This window comes from Bombus bifarius, unplaced genomic scaffold (genome assembly GCF_011952205.1).
Source record: "Bombus bifarius isolate JDL3187 unplaced genomic scaffold, Bbif_JDL3187 scf7180000009125, whole genome shotgun sequence".
Classification (NCBI taxonomy): Eukaryota; Metazoa; Arthropoda; class Insecta; order Hymenoptera; family Apidae; genus Bombus; species Bombus bifarius.
The window spans coordinates 5,278,079-5,294,383 of NW_022884914.1; the positions used below are offsets into that span (position 1 = coordinate 5,278,079).

Below are 16,305 nucleotides of genomic sequence, written 5' to 3' on the forward strand. Positions count from 1 at the left end.
ATTTAAGCTAACTAATGTATTCTCTTATAAAAGTCAATATCTAGTCGATGAATCATACAGGAACGCGGCTATTATTGATTCTCTTTCATGGCACGCAAAGTTCGATGTTATCCTAAAATCGTCAAGATTTAAATCTGTCGGGTAACCAAGTATAAGGCAGCCGTTGGTTTAAATAAATCGAAAGTTCAGGCTACGATTGCCAATGAAATTTTATCTCAAGAGTAAAACTTTTCTCGCACAAACCGCATCCCGGTAGAATTATCAGCTCGTCAGGAATGAGACAACGCGTCTGTTTCGATGCAAGCCAGAGAGAAACAGGAGGAGGGCTAGGATTTTATTTACAGTAACGTTTAAATTGAATTTCCAATCTCGGAAAATCGCTACGGCGAGCCCCGAGCTCCAGAGTATTCGACGCTTTGCGGTTAATACATCCACGCTGAATTCGAAAATCGTTATTCCGTCCGCTAAACCAATCTTCGCCATTGCCAACGAGGTTCGCGATTTTTTCCCTAGTTTTTTTTATTCAACGGTCCGTTCGCTTCGTAGCATTTTTAAGTCGGAAAAAAGTTATTTCGTATTTTCACCGTATTTTATTTTCGTGTCTGCATATACACCCATACATATGTATGTTGAATTTTTCGAGTGTGAGTAGTGTTCGCAACATTTCCATCCTGAACAAGATTTTAAACGATCCACGGTTCCTAGAAACCGATTCATACGTATACTCGAGCGTCGATTAACGGATCTTTTCACATGCAAAAAGCTTCCTCTCATCGACGAGACTCTCCTCGCTTAATATCCGCTATTTCGCGAGTAATCGTCGAAGCGGCAGCCAATAAATTACGAGGTGATCGCCGGTTTGCCAGGCCATTATAAATCCTATCGGTCGCCTCTGTCATAGATACGTTCGGACGATACAAATTCCACGTTCGCTTCGGACAATCATACTACGTGCACTGTCTAGTTTCGACGATATAATTATACGATATGTTAATTAAATCGTTCCTCGGAAACCTGTTGTGTGTTAATTCGCTTATACACCGAGATTTGTTTGTCAATAGCACATATCGTAAACTGTAACTCGATGACATCTTTCCATAAATTGGCACCAAAATCAGGATTATTTTCCTTCCTCGCCGAGAATATTTTCCGTGAAATATTCATGCGCTGTTTGAATGACTGAATAATTAATTGATATCCACGTAAATTTGTTATGATCCAAACAAAATGGTAAATTTAAGTTCTTGATTATCTTGAAAGGAAACGATTGACAGCCGAATTAAAACTCTGTTTGGAACTAAGCTGATATTTAGAACTGAAAGTTGTCTGAGAATTGATTGCAAACAGTTAATTGTTTTATTATTTTTAGGTGTATCTGAAATATTATTAAAATGTATTGAGATATTTTTGTAAATATATCATCGCAAGTTTGTATTCTTTATCTTAATTTTTGATTCGTTTCTTTCTTCTGAAATAATATTCTGTAACTGCGTAAAAAAGAATTCTGCCTTTTTTATTTTCGATCAATAGACATATACGAATAATGCATTTATTATTAAATTATACCATGAAATTCACCACAGCGCACGAAGTAACGACACGCAATAATTAAATGCAGCGTTAATGAAACTACTTTCGTCAATGCATCGAGCTGACTACGTTCGTAGATTTTTTCACGATAAATTCCCCCGATTACGTTAAGCGATCGTATTACCCACTTCGGCATTTTATTCCATGCATAATTTTCCGAGTAGAGGTTGTTCGAGAGCTCGTTGCGTTTAATCATCCGCAGAAATTTGTCATTGCATATGCACCTGCACGGTCCGTGGAGTTTCAAGCAACGTAGCAACGTGTCATGCTCGACCGAATCAATCGAATAAACACTATCGATTCTGACATTCACCAATTGTACACATAAATTTTCTAATATCTCCAACAACACCGTTAGAACTCGCATTGTGATTAACGCTAAAGCTATCGATGACTGTAGCATACAATTTATACAAAGCAAATCAAAGTGAAAGATACAACGGAAAAATACATAATGCAAATAAAAAAATTCTTGTCCATATATTTTCAAAAAAATTGTATGAATCCCCAAAGTGCGCAGTAATAAATCTATCAAATTTCTATGAAACATTGAGAACTGATCATTTTGATAGTTTTAATATTAAAGAATTTATTTTTATTCAGCTCGTGTGATAAGATATATTCCTTGTCTTCAAACAAAAATTTTAGAACTTGCATTCTACAGTATTAATTAAATTTTGTTATATAAAATAGTTCATATAAATTCATGGATATTCGAGATGCTAATCGATCTTTTTAATTCATCAGGATGGAATACAGCAACACGAGAGTAAAATGGGCTGGTGCTGTTTACTGGGGAATATTCTCTCTTTTAATTCGATTTAATTTATTATATGCCATAACAGAATACGGTTTTAAAGTTGGTGAAAAAATTTTCTATAAGTGAGTAACGTAAATGTAGTTACGAGTGAATTCTGTTTGATGAAATTAAATGAAAATACGAGGCAGTGGTTGTATAAAAGGATATTCATTTGAATTATAAACAGTATAATTAAAAAACAAGCAATCATTTTTGTATATCAACAGACATACAGAATCTGATACGATATTTATATTCTTTTTTTTTTTTTGCTCCTAGTACATTTAAACAAATCGATATCAATCTGAGAATTTACATCTTATAAAATATTGCAGATTCAAAAATAGTAAAAATCGCGGCGACTTTAAGACTCTTAAAACCTCAAACTCAACGTTAAAGAGATACCATGGTAAAACATAAAGATTTTGTAACAACGATTCACAGGAACAAAATTCGCTAAACGGATCACTGAATCAAGATTTTCCTTTCTCTCTCGGACGATCGCTGCCGTCAATTAAATCGTTCAGACCGTGAATGAATTCTTTCCCTTTAACCTCTGCTCTCGAAACGATTACCATCCGCCATTTCGTTTTATTTAATATCCGCGGCACTTGATTCGTTTCGTGCAAAATTCACGACCATATTATCGGACAGAGAGCAAAGAAGATAGTAGAAGAAAGAACGAGAGAGGAGGTTGAAACGAGCCAATTCGTGTTGTATCTTGGAATAAAAATTTCAAAAGTTTCACAGGTTTCACGCTTGGTCGAGCTATCGATCGAATCTCCGGTCCCGCGATGATGCAAGAAAAAGCCGGAGGATGTTTGTCCCTTATTACGCGAAAGTTCCATCAGGAACGAGAGATATTTTCATACAGTCGCGAACTGGGAAACTGGCTCGTGCTCCGTGAGGTTGGATAGCTGTTGGCTGCGAAAGAAGTTTCGGGTAATTATTCACGGACCGAGTGCCTTTCGAGGAGGCGGAATCGATTCGCGAGAAAACGAACGCAGGTCGAGATCTAGAGAGCATCGAGGGAGTTCGTTCTTCCCAGGGGCGGTGTCGTCTATATACGGTACATTATATTCTAGTTAGAGTGAGAACTCCGGGGGAAGATTCAGTTTCAAAGTGGGCCACCACCGGGGCGCGTAATAACGAAACGGCGGAGGAAAAGTTTTCGCTAAACTGCTTCGGTCGAAATACAAATCGTTGGTCGGTCGAAAGCAAACCGCATAGACACCACCAGTTTTTATATTTCCCTGGTGTGATTATGTTATCTCATTCGAACCACATCGCGTTCGTTCATTCTCTGTTTGTATCATTCTTCGACCTAATTTTAATTAATCCATTAAGACCAATGTTACGTTAACACGACAATTTATTTGCTATCTTTTTCTTCAGTCAAGATACATTATCAAATTCTATATTTTAGTATTGAGACTATGAAAGGGAGACGAATTTGTTTAATATTTTATTGTTGTTTGTCTCACGTAGAAGTAGTTATACGAAATTAAAAGAAAGTTCAACTGTTTATAACATAATGATAAATTACTTTTTGATCTTTAGTGGGTTAAAGTGAAACACGAACATGATGTAGGAGCTACTACTTTGTGCAAAAAAGGAGAATTGTGTTTAATTATGGAAAAAGATAGTAACTGTAGGAAGCATAAAGCAAGCTAGAAATAGAGTTTTTTTTAAGTTAAAAGGACACTCGATTTATTATCGCGTGGCTTCGTTTTACAGTGTAAATTTCAAAATGGTGCTGGATAATATGGTATCATCATTTATTATGATCGATCATTGTTTTTACTTTGAAATTTACGTTTTAGTTCAAAATATGCTGCACCGAGGAGAAATTTCAATTTGAGGAGCTGAAGTACGCTTCAGGGATAATAAGTTCCAACTCTCAAGAGGTATATTCGCTCTTCAAATTTGAATATCGATTGAAGAAATGGAAATTGCATATATCTTGTATCGTAAGATGTAAGATTCTTCTACAATAAAACGAGTAATTTAAAGAATTTTTCATTATATAGCACTTTCGCATGAGATTACGTTCTGGATTTTATAAAACATGAGAAAATATTTTTTTCTTAGATCTTTCGTCAAAAGAGGAACACGTGAAAGAGTTATATGTATGTGTAATATATGCGATGCAATTTCTCTCAATCTTTAGTACCAATACATTATTTACATACTTTTAATTACTATTCTATTATCAAAAAATTGTATCTTGTATTCAATGCCAGAGGAAATCTATAAAAAACTAATGTTTTACTTTATAACTTTTGAATAATCGCGTATAATCATTTCATATTCATGCCCAATAATTCAACAACGTTCAACGCTCATTCATAGAACGCACAAACAATGGAAACATTTTCCTTTCAGGAAAAAGCAAACCAGCATCGATTTAAAAACCCAAAATACACCGGTGCCATTGATAGAGAATTCGAATATCGTCCAGACTTCGACGATGTTTTGATGCTCAAAAAATTTTCGCTATTTTCATATTTTCATTGGTCGGTGAGAACCGAGTGGAAACCGAGAATGTTCCGTTAAAAATCGGAAAGCTTTCCAAGCGAGAGGTAATTGTAACCCCGGGCGAAAATTAATGGACCACTGTATATTAACGATACAAAATACGTTATTCATCCAATAATGGATACTCCAAGCGTTCGACGCGGTTGCATCGAAAAATAAAAATAGTATACTATACGGTCGATGTACTATGGCGGAACAGAGTTCGCAAGATATTTCATAATTTGACTATTTTTCGAGGAGCTGCATGTCACGTGCGAACGTTCAACCTCGTTTCCAAGTTCGTGAGAGCACGCTGTTGTGCTCAGGAATAAGGAAGAATCAATGAAAATTTAGATAATTGATCCTTCTTGCAATCTGTGCTTAATTGTATCAAGCACGACTTTTTAAAGGTTGAAAAAGTACGATCTAATTCTCTTGTACGTTACTTAGTTTTCTTTTTTCTATGTTTTTACACATGATATTATTTTATCAATTCCTAAATATAGAAACATATCTTTCCTGATATTTTTATAAAGACATATACACCAAAATTTAAGACCAAATTTTCAAATCTTTTTCTTTCGTCAATGTGAAAACAAACTTAAGGAAGGATCGTAGGGAGCTAATTGTATAAAAATATATCTTAATCGTTATTTCCTACCAAAAATAACTGTATTTAAATAACAGAAGCGAACTATAAGCGTCTCTGAACAGACGTCTGCGTCTGTGAATAATCTAATCGTTCCCCCAGAAAGAAATCGGAGAATTGGAGCTCTTTTTCGAAGAGGGATCGTATCTGGTATATATGCCGAATGTATGACGCAGCCACTGCAAGTAATCAACTTTCTAATTATAAATGAGAGGCGGCGCGAATAGTGCACGAAGGGAAGCTTGAACTCTCGACGTGAGGTCACTTTCCACCGATAAGCTGTTAATACTTAATTACCAATGAATGTCGATACTGTCGACGCCAGTTGTTCGCGTAATGACGTTCGCTGATAACGCGATTCCATCGACTCTTGCGCGAAACGCTTCCGTAATTATTTCCACATTTTCTGTTTGCCCGAGCTCGGTAAATTTTTATGATCAATCCTGCGATTATTTTTGAAAGGAGAAGCGCGGTCAATAACGAGGTTAAGCGAGTTATTATCTCGAAAATAATACCGATGATATCCATTGTATGATGAAGAAATTTGTATAACTGGTGATTCATATAACGAATGATCGATCCTATTGCGAATAGGAATTTTCATTCTTTTTGAGAGAATGGATATAAAAAATATAATTTATGTAATATAATATAAAAGCGGTTAATTTCGTGATTCCATAGTATCACAATATAAAAGAGGCTTTTTGTACCATTGTTCTTGACGAATAGTAATACTTTAATTACGCGTACGTTTGACAATGAAAAAGGGTATTAATATAATATTACAGAAAACAATGGTATCAAGTTCATTGTGTTAAAATAGTACTTCAATCGGAAAGAAATTACATGATCGTGTTACGGGAGAATATAATCTTTTCATCTGCTAATAAAGCCACTCCATATATCGAACGATATAGTCTCCTAAATAATTGTAAAATTATTGAAAGATATTCATCAGAGACAAAACTTAGCAAGTATTCACGAGCACATGTACGAGTTCGACGTGACTAAGAAGCGTTCGCCGATAACACTTGCGGAGGAGCGTTTCGCCATTACGTTCGCTTCTAGGTTGCAGCTCGTATTCCCGTAATGTGACAGCGATACGGGGAAAACCAAGACGGAACCCCAGAAGGCTCGAAGCAAGATATTAATATGGGTGAGGAGTCGATATACACCTGCTGCCTCCCTCTTGGGATCGCACCCTTTATGTAACTAAACCTCTCGTCGTGTATTTGGTCACACGCACGAAACGCGTCCATGTGCGTCGTGTTACGTGTGCACGAGCACCGACGAACGCCAGAATACCGCTTGTGATTACGAGATACAACCGTCTCCGGGGAGATTTCTAAGGAAGAACGATGTCGACGCTGAGGGAACACTCACATGTACACTTACGTATTTACGTAAGTAGATGAAGGATCATATGGGTCACTACCGACGTCCTTCCGGCGTCCTATCTCCTCCGCGTGTTCCTTAAGCGGTTTAAATGGAAGGGACTGACAGCTCGTTTGAAAAAAAAAACAAGGGGAAAGCGAGGATTTTGGTAACGCCGAGCTTGCCGGTGTTAACTGGGACGAACAGGGTGTTACGAAGATTAGAAACGTCACACATGATTCTTTATATACATTAAGGAATCTGTATGTATATGCATGTTTCGTGTTTCTCGAGGCTCTTTTTCTTGATACGTTGTTTGGAGTGTGGAAATGAAAATGGAGCGGTCCTATGTTAGTTTTTGAACAGTCTAATTTTAATTTACGAGTAGCTACTGGAGAATTAGGTTGGTGGAGAATGCTTGGATCTGGCATCATGGTGATGGTTGAGTTTAGTTGTAGCTAACGTTTCGGCTTGGCTCGGATACATTAAACAGAGTAAGTTTCACGGAGGAGAGGATGAAATTATGTAGCGTTTTATTGATAGTTCTACTCGATAGAAAAATACTCTTGAGACACACGTGACATTGATAACGATGTGAAATTTAAAGGAAGGTTAAGAGGACAAAGATGTTCATAATTAACAGCATGTACTTACGTGAGCAGACTTGCTTGTTTCTCTCAACCGTTTTTAAAAACGTCCGCAGAAAAAATACTTGATCGACATAATGTTGCAGCTTTCCTCGATGTAATCATGAACCGAGGCAATGTCATAACGAAGTGTGAAACCGAGAAAAATATATCCACTGTCTTACGAAGATTGTAACACAAATTCGACAAGCGTTCGTTTCATTACAGATACCGATCGCATAGAACATAAAATACACACGATCACTTTATCCGCTATTTTCTCAAAAAAATTGAGAAGATTATAATTTCATCGTATTCGAACAATATTATTTTAGAATCAAATTATTATTTTATCAATTATTCTTCTATAGACGCTTTCATCCATAAACGCAATTCAGTTTATAACGGATATACTTTAATCATTGCTATTTAGTCTTGCGAATGGAATCTCCCGTTTCTGAAGATACTCGCGCGGCACGAAGTAACTTGCGAAACTAATTGGAAGAATTGTGGCGCGCCTTTGTTATTGACGCGGCGTGATTGAAGCGCTACACTATAATTTCCGTTCCTATCTCTGCTCGTATAAACACATAGCACGCGATACAATAAAGTACACAGATGTCAAACAAGGCGCAGCTGTGCATTGTAGGAAACTTGTATTTTTCAGCGGATTGTTAAGATTACGCGGCTTGATCCATCTAATGGGATATCCCTGGGGATCAACTTCATCTGGACAATCGAAACGGGTATATATCAGAGTATACGTCTAAGAAGATAATAAGAGGTAAGACATATTGCATTTTACAGGGACAGTCGCAGAGTGTACAGTGTTTCAATTTCAGATCTAAAGGCTGTTCTAAAAATAAATGAAAGAAAAGAAGAATATTGCAGTTAGTTATTCTAGAAATGAATTGAAGGAAGAGAATCGAACTTTTGTTCAAGATAAATATAATTTTTAAGAATTCGACAAAACGTGGAGTTGATCGATTTAGCTTCTGAGAGATTCGTGTTATATTCTCGATAAATTTTCAAACTCGATTTTCTGAAGAACCAAGTCTCAAACGAAAGAATTTTCCGAAAGAAAGGTCAAATTACCAACTGTAATGATTTTGAAAAGAAATTTCAGTGAATTGTAAACGAGAGAGATCTCGAGATTTGATTAGATCATCGTCGTTCGCGTGTTCCTCTTAACAATTCTGTCAAGAATCAACAGAATAAAAATGAAAAACTCGGTGAACAATCTCGCGTTCGTTCGTCCTAATCGGTACGGAGATCTTTCGTAGAAAAAGCGTGGAGTGGCGACCAGAAAATTACGAACAAACGATAATGACCACGTTATGGTAACGGGCCAGATAATGAGAACTGCTCGCGTAAATCTTCAGTTGCGTGGTCATTTATCCAAGGGGGGTGTACGCGGGATTTAAAACCTACTCTACGAGGCCATGTCCTCGGTAATTTTCTTTCACTGGTACAAGAAAGCACGAAAAAGAGATTCGTTCCCGCATCAAAACTACGGGTCGACAGGAGAAAGCACGTAAAACGGAAAAAGCAAAAAAGAAGGCCATTTTTCCAGTCGGTGTAATTATCAACGATATTCTTTTTTCTCCGTTCCTTCTTTCTTCGTTATTACACCTACTGTAGAGTGAACGATAATCGGGCGACAAAGAGACAAGGTGGAGGCAATGCAATAAACGAAATTCCTTTTAATCCCGTAGCTAAAACCTTTTCTCCTTAATGTCTAGTTTCCAGGATCGGGATGGTTTGCAAGGATGATTAGCAGTCTTTGTATATCTCATCTTCTTTTTTTCGTTCTATCCTGCATTCGCTTTTCTAGCGAATGCAAATGAATAAAAAAGAGAAAAGGGGATGAAGAACGTCGAGGATAACAAGTAGGTATTTGCTGTCACGTTGTCTGCGCTATATAGTACGTAACAGTATATCCCTATTACTCTCGATCTCGTTAATATCGTATTGGAAATCGTTAATTCCTTCTGTTATGCGACGACAATGTTCTTTGTCGCGAAATGTAATTCCTTATTGGATTTGTGAATCCTTAATCTTAACAAGAAACCATTTTCACCGCGTTTTATTATTCTTCGATTGTGACTTTTATCTTTGTTGCAATTTGTGACAAACACTCATTATTTTGTATAAGAAAATACTTTGTTTTTATATGCGGAGTATTATACGTGGAATGTTTGTTGATACGACGTTTACATTAAATTTTTATCAACAGAATATTCGTAAAAGCTATGAACGTAATTGGTGAAAAAGTACGTAATGTAGTAAATGCATGTAATGTATGTATGTAATGAACGTAAATTATGAAAAATTCAGTGTAAATCATGAAATTCGATCAACGGTAATTCATGGAAATGTTTATAATATAAGCACCTAATGAAAATCCGATTAACAGCGCACGTGTTAAAATCTATGGTCAATTAAGATCTCTTATCTATTATTTATTACAATCTATTACAATCTATTTCATAAACAAATCGAATCTCTTATTTACGATCATGTAGTCACAGTAAACCAACGCAATGATCGTAGTACATCGACACTAGATAAAAGAATTCAAAGCAAAGGTTGATCCGGATAGCTGATCGAAAGCAACCGGTTTGGAGAGCATGCATTTCATGTTCCTACGGATATAGAAACGTATCGAGCAAACGCGAGTTTGCTTCTTTGTCGGTGGAGCCACCCTGTTCTCCGAGAAGTTTTCTGAATATTTCAGGCCACGTGACGCGACAGGAAATTGCGTAAACTTTTCAAATAAGTCAGATGATTGTGTAAATACTGTAAACCATTCAAGGAATGCGTTACTTGCTACCGCTCACTTCGTCTCAACGTTAATCAGAAGCTCGTTAAAGACACTTCTGAGGTGTATCTGACGTGTTTGAGATTAATTTCAGAAACTCTAGTTGCTGATTAGAACCTCTGTGTTATTGAGTTTTCTTCTTCGAATCCTTCATTCCTGACAACAAAGTTGTTCCGCTGTTGTAATGAACTTGAAAGATAACTTTAGAAAGAAGAATATTCTTCTTTGGTATATGCCTTTTGTACTTTAAATTCAAATTATATATACACATATGTATAGAGAACATACGTATTCATACATATTTCATGTACAATTGTAATTTAATATTGGCCTTAATAAAGTTCATTTAAATTATTATAACACTGTACTATTTTTAATTCTTTACAGTACTTACCTCTGTAAATATTAGAAATACTATTATGTACATTCATGAGCAATGTACATACCGTAATTAAAGAAAAAATATTACTGAAATTAATATTCATACGTTACCTCATGCAGGAAAAAATATTTGTATTCTAATGTTAGTTATATCTTTCAAATATCGTTTTGCTGTATAAAAGCTTCATAAAAGCTTGTAACAACAGAAACTTCAACGTCTTCTCATCTCCACATTCTTGCTTTTGCAAAATCATACATAGTTTATCCTCTTAACAATCGCCGCTATGTATTTTCCTATAACCCGATTATTTTCCCGTTAACTACGACGGTTGACGTAAAAAAGATATCAAGACTGCGTCTTAAAGGCGCGCGTTATTTTTCATGCTGAACAGTCAGAAGCAAAACTTAGTTTTTAAAGCTTCAAGATACTGGCAAAGCTAGGGGGACTGTGCGTTTTTTTTCGTTTGCACGATCCTTTGATCTTTCAACATCGCTGTAAGAGTTCCGGTGTATCAGCCGTAGACGCGCAAATGAGAAACTTCTGATTCCGTGAAATATTCAGAAACGTGTATCAGAATCCATCTCCTTCCTCTATCAAATATTATTTGTTGAAAAGAAATTATTTTTCAAATTACTTTGCCTCAGAATACTTCTGTGACGGAGGTAAATCGAACGGAGCTCCTTTATCGAGATATTTTTTCAGGGAATTATATCACCGCGTAAAACTACGCATTCCTCGAACGTTTCCCCACTAAATTCATTAACGAAACGATTGGATATTTTATGCTATGTATGTAAAGGTAATAATTTTCAATTTTTTGGTTTGGATTGGAAATTAACAATTCGTCGATGTCTTAGATAATTTATCCCGGATTCATTTAAAAAGGCACACAAACAATTATTTATCGCTAAATTTAAATAAAATTCGCTAAATTTTAAATGTTTCACTTCGTAGATATAAAGTGTTGCAGCAGTAGCAATATGAGACAAGAAACCTGAAATTGAGCTATCATTAAATGTCCGCATGTATATTTGCGATGCTCGACTTTTGTATTTTGAAAAATCCAAAAGGGAAGAAAAAAAGAATTCACAGCGAGAGAGCTTAAAAATATCGTTGTACTGTCCTATCATCGCTAGTTCCACGAGTTCCGCCGCAAGTTGTACAAACAATCGTTAACAAAGAGTTCTCTTTTTTCTCTATCTCTCTCTCTCTTTCTCTCTGTCTCTCTCTCTCTCTCTCTTTCTCTATCTATCTCTCTCTCTCTCGCGCTCGCTTCTCTTTTTTTTTATCGGGGAAAGAAAAAATTCACCGCTATGTTTAGAAAATCAACTTCGTCGGTCGGCTTCGCAAAAGACGACGGAGAAGTAGATGCTGCAAGTAAAATGCAAAATGGTATACTGAAATACAAATACTAGAACAGCCATCGAATAGGAGGAAAACTTTGGAATTTATCGACTTAATCGTTTCAGAGTAAGAAAACCGCCGGGGTGAAACGGCTTGGCCACGAACTTTCTCGAACAAATTGGAATCGGTTGTTTTCCAACCCTGTTTTCGTGGGCCAACACAGTGGTAGATATAAATGTAAATACGAGGCTAGGAAACGCTTACCCTTAATTTAGACAGAAGCGAGAAATCCGTGACCGCCTTGAGCGTCACTTTGCCGAGGGAATATTCTGAAATAGAAACCAAAGGAAAAACGTTAATGGTATCGATAGTTGTTGATGAATAAATTATAATAATTTAAGATGCTTTATGTCAATTTGGTGTTATATCTTTATATCCCACGTTCTGCAAAATGTCATTACTTAAAATAACTCATAAAATATTGTATTTACAAGATTGATAGCGAAGAAGTACATTTTCATTAATTTTATAAAAATAGGGAAGGTAATACATACAACTTTATTAAACCTTCTGAGGGAGTAATATATCTATTCTTTATAAATTTCCTCTTCCTAACAATCGTACAGTCACACAATGACACGATAGAATAGTAATACGTCACGATTTCCAATAAATAAAATGTCAAATATATTATCGTTTCCGTTTGTCATTCTAGTATGAAAGGAAAAAGAATAACCCCCTATATGTCACCTAATCCACAAACCTACTACTAATTTAGTATAATGCTAACTTACAAGTGAATCCGCAACAAGTATCGACTCCGCAAAGAAGATCAACAGACACAAGTCTACTTATCCCTGGAGACAAGAATTTTTAAACTAGAACCGCGTAAATAATTCATCGGGTTCGAAGAGGATTTCCGGGTGTTCGCGAATTCTATTTTACTGAGCAAACGTCCACGCGAAAGTACCGACCGGACAAAGGGGAGCTTTTTCCCCTGTCCGGTTATGAGAGACAGGAACGAAAAGGGACCGAGAAACGGCTGCGATACGTGGCATTCTATGTTGCACGGTTCGGCAAACAGCGAAACAAAAAACTTTCTATTAATGGGAACAAAGGGACCTGGTCGAAATCTATTCGCGAGTTATACGTCGAGTAAGCCGCTTTTCGCGGCGGCTGCTTTCAATTTGGTGCCGAATATTCGCGGGAAAACTGCTACAATGCTCGATTTTCCCTTGGAAAACGTAACGAAACGTATATTGAAACCACGTACCACGTACGGAGCAAGTCGAGTTTGAATCACGATTTGTGATCGAACGTCGATAAGGTAACTCTTCTATTTTGTGCGATTCGTAACGCGAAATCGGTGACAACATCAAGCTATGCTCGCGAACAGAGGTGGGATCGGGGTAGAATCGTTTGTCTTGAGAACTGGAACGGAACTACGGCACCACGAAACTTCAGGTGAGCGGAACTCCGAGCCGCCTCGACGTGCCATGAAGAAGAAGATAAGAAAATCGAGACCCGGTCGAGAGCTACCTTTTCTTCTCTCCAACTTCGTGACCAAGATTTATTTGCCTGGCTAGGTTGGCGAGTGCTACTTTTTACCATAGATTAATTCTGTGGGATAAATCTTGCGCTATAGATTTGCACAGTGTTTGTGTTATGTACACTCGCGTGAAAAATGAGCGAGTACTTAGTGTACCTTAATCCCTTAACCTACGATTTACGTTCGAGAATTTTGGGCCGATTTATGTTTGGTCCGATTATCTACTACAGGCTATGCTCGTAATATTTACGTTTGGCCCGATCATCGTACTACGGGCTACGCCCGTGGTTGTAGGTTAAGGGGTTAAACGAAGTAGTTGATTTTCTAAGTTTTTCTTAAGAAAGAATATCACGATTAGGGATGGAAAATTTTTAGAAGAGATTATATAGCCTCAGAAATATAATTAACATTTTTAGTATAAAAGATCATTTTTTTGAGCGTGACTTATTTTTATTATTAGCAGCAATGACGAAAGAGGAGTTTAAGTCTTTGAAAAATTTTCTAAACTTGTACAATAGACCGTAAAAATATTAAAATTTGATTTAGCTTAAGTTTGGTTATAAGATGAGCAGTATTAATCCGCTGTGAGTTTAAAAGTGCAAAAATTTAAAAACAAGGTAAAACAGCTACAAAAACTAAACAAACTACCGAGAGCACGATAAAACACAGAAGATTAGAGCTAAACAGTGTATGAAGATTATAAGTAGAACAATTGAGACCTTCTACCTTTTACCTTAATACTAATAACTAAAGTGAACTTTAAGTAATGTGATTTATGGCAGAACACTCTCATTTATGTACTCTATCAACTTGTTCGTTTTTGGACACGATAATCTCCGTTCCACATAAAATGCGCTCTCTTATTTGACATTTTATCACATAACAATATCATACAAAATTTCATTCAATATTATTAATAAAGCCGGCAAATTTAAATACCGTATAAATTGCAGAATTTGTACAGAACGAAAAGCTAATAAAATATTGTCGCGTAAACTCTTTACGAGATCGTGCTCCCATTAACTTTAAAAACAATACAACCGAAACTACCAAGTTTATTCGAGCCATAATCATATCACGGTAACGCAAAAACATTGATAATACTACATTTCCGGAATATTCAATCACTATTTAGCGGACGTTTGCAATTTATTTATTAAATTCCTATATTTATTAATTTTTATTTTCAATAATATCGAACGCAATCTCGTACTGCAAAGAAATATAAAATATATACATATTTATTTGATAAAATCACTAGTAATCGCTAAAAATTTGACCAACCCTGCTGTTTATTTACAGTAAATATCACTAAATATAAAATATGAAAAATATAGAATTGTAAATGTGGCTTATAAAAATTTGGATTAGTTAAATTCGAATTCAAATTTTAGAATTTATTAGTATGATGAGCTTACGGAAATTATCATTAAAATTCCGAACATTAAATACCAGCACTTTATCTTTGCCAGTGAAGATCTGCCAGAGTTTCTATAGCAGACGGGTATGCAATAAGAGACTCGCAGATATTGCCCAAAGTCATAACAAAGTGCTTTCCACTTTCATAGCCATATTAATTGAATACGCTATCACGAATAACATCTGAGAGTTATCGATCGAATCTGATTGGACGTGAGCTCGCAAGGACTCGAGGTCTTTCGAGGATATCTATTCTCATCCCTTCCTCCGTCTTGTAATGGACTGTTTCCAAGGAATAGCAAGCACTCATTTATAGGGCAAAATCGAAAAGCCTGAGGAAACAGGATTTTACGAGGGTAATCTAGCCTTCCAACATCGAGGAACATCTTTCCAATCGAGGTATTTAATTATTCTAAAGACGTACAGTACCACATGGTTTATGTTTACCTATCGGACATCTTGAATTATCTTCTCTCCGCAACATTTGCGCTCTCTTAAATTAGAGCAGAGTTCATTTTCATTTTTTAATGCAACAAAAAGAAGGACGGTTTTTACTTTGTGACTTGTAGATCGTTATCAAGACAAGGAAGTTCAGTTCTAGAGATATTTCACACGAGTGTAATTATAAGCAATATTTTATCTTTTTCAATATTTGTGATGTCGATTGATAAAGAAGCAACAAATAAGATATGTTATACCTAGTTGTTCAGTAAACTCGACTTAAATCGTCTGATACGTTCGTGGTTTTGGAATAACTCTCAAAAAATTCATCGAGGACGAAGAGAAATTGAACAACGGTTGGGACCTTCCATAAGCCACAAAACTTCATAAACTTTGACGACCATTATTTTGCCGACGTGCAAGGGAAAGTACCCGTGAAAGTATAACGTCTGTCAAGCAGATGTCTCGAGTCATAAACATTCTGCACAGATGCGCCCGCCTTATTTCGCCTAAGCAATCACCGGTGACGGGATTTCCAGCAATCTCTTTTTCCCACATGTTCTCACTCAACCGTTGACTTTGAACGATACTTTTATCTTAGGCCTAACAACCCTTTGCCCAGGCCAGCCTCTATTAAATAAATCTTTTCTTAATTTCCTTTACCTCGTTTCCTTCGTGCTATCCCCGATTGTTCGTTTTAATCGCTAGAGAAAGTCTATCTCTATGAGTGTAACTAATTTTCCCAACTATTCGGGAGAATAAGATTTTAGAAAGAAAAAAAATATTCTTTTATC

General features: G+C 36.2%; 1 protein-coding gene across 4 annotated transcripts in view; it reads right to left on the bottom strand.

Moving 5' to 3' along the window:
• LOC117213549 (amphoterin-induced protein 1) overlaps positions 1 to 16,305 on the bottom strand; it is a 169,422-nt gene that overhangs the window by 21,128 nt on the left and 131,989 nt on the right. For 2 of the 4 annotated variants that reach the window (XM_033458967.1, XM_033458968.1), the window contains exon 2: positions 12,367 to 12,431. The exons of 1 other annotated variant lie outside the window; for it this stretch is intronic. The gene's annotated coding sequence lies outside the window, so the exon portion shown is untranslated. Of the gene's footprint in view, positions 1 to 7,583; positions 7,691 to 12,366; positions 12,432 to 16,305 lie in introns of those variants that run through there. One more of the 4 variants, XM_033458969.1, reaches the window with a different exon arrangement.